This window comes from Chrysemys picta, unplaced genomic scaffold (assembly GCF_011386835.1).
Source record: "Chrysemys picta bellii isolate R12L10 unplaced genomic scaffold, ASM1138683v2 scaf4106, whole genome shotgun sequence".
Classification (NCBI taxonomy): Eukaryota; Metazoa; Chordata; order Testudines; family Emydidae; genus Chrysemys; species Chrysemys picta.
Genome location: NW_027056807.1, coordinates 1 through 4,802, shown reverse-complemented (window position 1 = coordinate 4,802; position 4,802 = coordinate 1). Strand labels below are relative to the sequence as shown.

The 4,802-nt window shown below is 47.2% G+C and overlaps 1 long non-coding RNA gene across 1 annotated transcript; it reads left to right on the top strand.

The window, feature by feature from the left end:
- The first annotated feature begins 346 nt into the window (after nt 1–346).
- On the top strand, nt 347–2,555 carry LOC135980539 (uncharacterized). Its single transcript, XR_010597556.1, has 3 exons — nt 347–449; nt 806–879; nt 2,374–2,555. It is a non-coding gene; the product is annotated as an uncharacterized LOC135980539 (long non-coding RNA).
- The last annotated feature ends 2,247 nt before the right edge of the window (nt 2,556–4,802 follow it).

Here is a 4,802-nt window from a genome sequence, read left to right as displayed (position 1 = left end):
GCAAAACTTTAGACTTCAATGTCATGACCATTGGGGATTTAGAAGTTGTTTTTGCTTCCTCTGAGCCCTGTGTATTGGGACTTATGATGACTGAGGATCACAGCAATACAAGGAGAGGAAAACTGGAACCAATAACATTTTTAAAAAACTCTCGAAGACTGTTTCTAAAATGACAGATACAGGCAGGTAAATAATGGATGCCAGGGCTGGAGTGCATCATGCACACAGGAGATGTGTGTGTTGGGAACCCACCACAGCTTAGCAGTCCCTGGGGTTGACCCTTTACAGAGGAGTCAGCGTTCTATGAACAAAAGCTGATGCCCATCTCTGTCCCTCACATTCCCAGGTCTCACGGAAGACTATCAGTTTCTCCTTCTCTGTTGAACAAGACCTTCCTGTGTCCAACATCAAACCAGCTTCAGTGCTGATCTACGATTACTATGAAACAGGTAGGAGGGCTTTGTTTAGACCACACAGCAAGGGGGGGAAGTGTCACTGCATTTATTAAAGCTGATGGAGGGCCATTACAATTGGGAGGCTGATGAGGGCCTTGGAACTCAATAGGGGTTTGAGCCAAACCTACTCAAGTCAATGGAGAGACACCTGTTTTCTTCAATGAGCTTTGGCTCAGGCCATATGTGTTGAATGTGGAACAGGTGATGGACTAGAACTGGGAAGATTTCAAAGAGATCCATGCTGAGCTTCTATGGATTAGGGATACTCCACAAGGAGGGGATGTTTGTGTGATGGGCATCAGAGATGGAGTGACTTCTTACTGCAATGGGAATGTTCCCATCTCTTCCAGACGAACATGCTGTTGCAGAATACAAGTCACTCTGCAATGAAGCTGCCCCTGAAAGCATTGAATAGCCTGGAAAGGTAAGTGAGAGCTGGAGACACTGAGCAGATACAAGGAGAAGGTGGTGAGTGGAGAGCAAGAAGAAAGGTGAGGTAAATGGGGAGCTGCACTGAGTAGATGCACAGAGGTGGGGTAAAGAGGTTGATAGAAGTTCCTGTAGGTTAGGGTTATCTAGTCTCCACCAGCCTGATCAAAGAGTAGGGAGACAAGGTTGTTTTCATGTAAGAGCCCAATCCTGCCAGATGCCAAGTTCCCAAAATTGATGGGAGTTGGGGACACTCAGCAGTTCCCAGGAAGAGCTCTGCCCTCTGCAGCATTGGAGCCCAAGTGCATAAAATCAGACTGATGGAAAATGGCTGAAGAGTATTATATAAGCGCTAGCATCTTCCAAAATGCAGTGCTTTTCTAATCAGCCCTTTAAAGCCTGCCTCTTCCAGGTACCCACCTGGCCATTTCACAGGGAGCTGGGACTCATGGAAATCCCATTTCTAGCCAGTGAATCAGTGAAATGCTTTCTGGAGAGAAAGCTGGCTCATACTGACGTCATTCTTGGGGCTGGAGTATTGGTGGTTCAGTGGGAGACATATCACCTGATATGTGAGGCCCTGGTTCAATTCCTGGAAATGCAGCATTCTTACACCATGTTGGCTGCTACTTGCAGGGCTGGGCTGTTGGAGCTACAGATGTATCCAACAGCTGGATTCCTTGGTCCAGCTTCACAATGCTGCCCTCAATATAGCTGTGCAGCAGAAGTGAGCTAGGCCTCTAACCCAGAGGTCAAGAGATTAAGAACATAAGAATGGCCATACTGGGTCAGACCAGATGTCCATCTAGACCAGTATCCTGTTTTCCAACAGTGGCCAATGCCAGGTGCCCCAGAGGGAATGAAGAGAACAGTTAATCATCAGGTGATCCATCCCCTGTCGCCTATTCCCATCTTCTGGCAAACAGATGTTAGGGACATCATACCTGCCCATCCTGGCTAATGGGCACTGATGGACCTATCCTCCATGAACTTATCTAATTCCTTTTTTGAACCCTGATATAGTCTTGGCCTTCACAACATCCTCTGGCAAGGAGTTCCACAGCTTGACTGCGTTGTGTGAAAAAATACTTCCTTTTGTTTGTTTTATATCTACTGCCTATTAATTTCATCTGGTGATCCCTAGTTCTTGTGCTATGAGAAGGAGTAAATAACACTTCCTTATTTACTTTCTCCACAACAGTCATGATTTTATAGACCTCTATCATATTCCCCCCTTAGGTTTTTTTTTCCCAAGCTGAAAAGTCCCAGTCTTATTAATCTCTCCTCATATGGCAGATGCTTCATACCCATAAGAATTTTTGTTGCCCTTTTCTGAACCTTTTCCAATTCCAATATATCTTTTTTTTTCTGAGATGTGGCAACCACATCTGTACACAGTATTCAAGACTGAATTCATGCTCTCCTAGAATCTATGAATTCTGTGTTTGCCTTGTTCTCACTGATGTTTCTGCTTTGCTTTTCCCTCCAGGACTGTGGTGAACGATGAACAAGTGATCATGTTTCCTATTTTCCTCTATGTTCAGTCACAGAAAGGGCCGATTCATTGCACTTCTCCCTTCTAATCACAGGGGTCCATGACAACGTGTGTCATTTTTACCTGAACTTAGGCCTGATGCTTCCTTCCATGAAGCTTTTCTCCAGGTCCATATCCTGAATATGTATTAGTTCTCGTCAATAAATTTTCTCATTATTGGAGATGCACACCTGGTCTCTGCTTTGCCTCTTCTTTATAATTTGGTACCAGTGAGGACTTTCCCCACAACTCCAATAGGCTGGACATTTCTGCTGCAATGATCAGAGCTGTCATTGTTAACTGTGGAGAAATTTCTGTAGTCACCGGGTTCAGATTTAATGCCTTATTCAGGCACAGATCCCATCTGAGAGTGATTGATTCAAGCTGTCTGTATGGACCCAGGCACAGATCACTACAAGGTGCCACATTTGGAAGGTTTCCTTTACTGCTACAGGGGCAAGAAACTTTTTTTTTTTAAATGACAGTTCACATAGTGCAGAAACCGATGGGAAAACCAGAGACATATAGAGCAGAGATCACTGCATCCAAGCTCTATCCGGCGTCCAGGGACCACCCGGAATGGTCGCATCAGCAAGAGCCTCTGCTCGGCCTCCACCAAACAGCAAGCAGATTCCGTTCCAGCAGCATTTTACTGCAATAGCCTTTTCCTGCCCATGGCACCATGTCAGAAAGGGAAATGCAGCCACATCTAATATTCGTTGGTAGTTATTGTCATGCAGCACGTTTAGCTATTGGTCTATCTCTCTCTTCTCTCCTTCTTGGGCCCCATCTCCCTTGGAGCCTATGCAATAGCATTGCCCTCACCCCCTTGCACTCGCATCACTTCAGTTCTGGAGGGAGATGTGTCCTGCTCCTCCTGTAGGTGCTGCCGCCCTCAATCACAACATCCTGGGATCTGTAGCAGGGGTTGCTGCTCCACCACTGCAGTGCTCCTAGCATAGCAGCCAACACCTGGGATTTCATGGCCAGTGACACAATTTTGGCCCCAGCTGGAGCTGGGTTCCAGCTCTCATGAATTTCAAATCCTGCGCCGGGGAAATCCCTCTGATTGGCTGCCTTCCCCATTTGCCCACCTCCTGGGGAATAGAAGCCAACCAGGGCTGCTGCAGGTGTCAGACAGAGTTGTCCCCCCTCCCATCAGGGGCCAGAGCTGTTTTGGGGTAGAAGTGGGGGAGGGAGCAATTGGCACCATCCTTATCGAAGGGGAGAGGGCAGTATTGAGCAGAAAGAGCAGCTCAGGGTTATCCTACTCCCCTCTACTGTGAGCAATGGGTCAGCTGCTCCCTACTTCTCCCTGCAGCACTGGTAAAGGTCAGAGGAGGCGAAGACCCCCTGAGGCTGCAGGAGGCTTCTAGGTGAAATGAGGGTCATTGGAATGGTGTGGGCCTGGGGCTGTATCATTGATTGCTAGGATGGGGGCAGGCCAGTGTGGGGCTGGGGGTGTAGCATTGATTGATTAGGAAGTGCTGCAAGACACATCCCTGTCCGGGATCCCAGCTGACTTCACAGTGGGGTCTGGGCTTGGAGCTCTGCTACACAGCCTCATGCTTTGATGGTCACACCCATAGTAATGTCACAGCTATTCTCAGTAGGCTTCCTTTCTCTTCACTGGACGCTTGTCAAGTTATTGACTTCTGTCCATGGAGACCAAGATCATTTGGAAAAAGGAATGAAAATGTGTTTAGTGAATTTGAAATTGTGACCCTAATAAAAAATGAACCAAGGTGAAAAATTCAATGGGTTGGAAAATGTCATTTCATTCCTTACTAAGAGTCACAACAAGGAGAAGGCAGCGATGTGATACCTCTATGATATCACTGGGACAAACAGATATCAAGGGATGGTCTGGATGCCTGCAGGAGGCACAATTTACCTTGGCACCAGCTACCCACCAACTTAAACTAGAAATCGCCAACTAAACTGGCAGAGCTTTAGAAACCACTCTCACCAGGAGAGGCAGGAGATGATCTTCCATGTTATCCCTTCTGGATCCCACGGCTTCATCAGCGATTGCTGTCTACAGGAAGGGTTAGGAGAGCTAGTGGTGAGGGGAAGGTTCTCACTGCACAGCTCTCCAGAGCAAACATGGAGCTAGCCCTCTGCTGAAGAACCCCTCACCCTTCTCAGTCACTAGGGAAGGGAAGGGGCTCTAGGTGAGTTCTAGTAGAAATCCAACAAGGATCTGTCAAGTGTTATATGCATGTCCTTACCCGGGGGCGTCTCTCTCAGTTGCTTTTGTGTCAGCCAGGGAAACATTGTTGGGAGCCAGAACACTACAGGGAACAAAAGGTGCTAACACACCAAGGGGAGTCATTGCCATAGGTGATGGAGTCCACAATGGTATGTATTCACAAACAAATCAT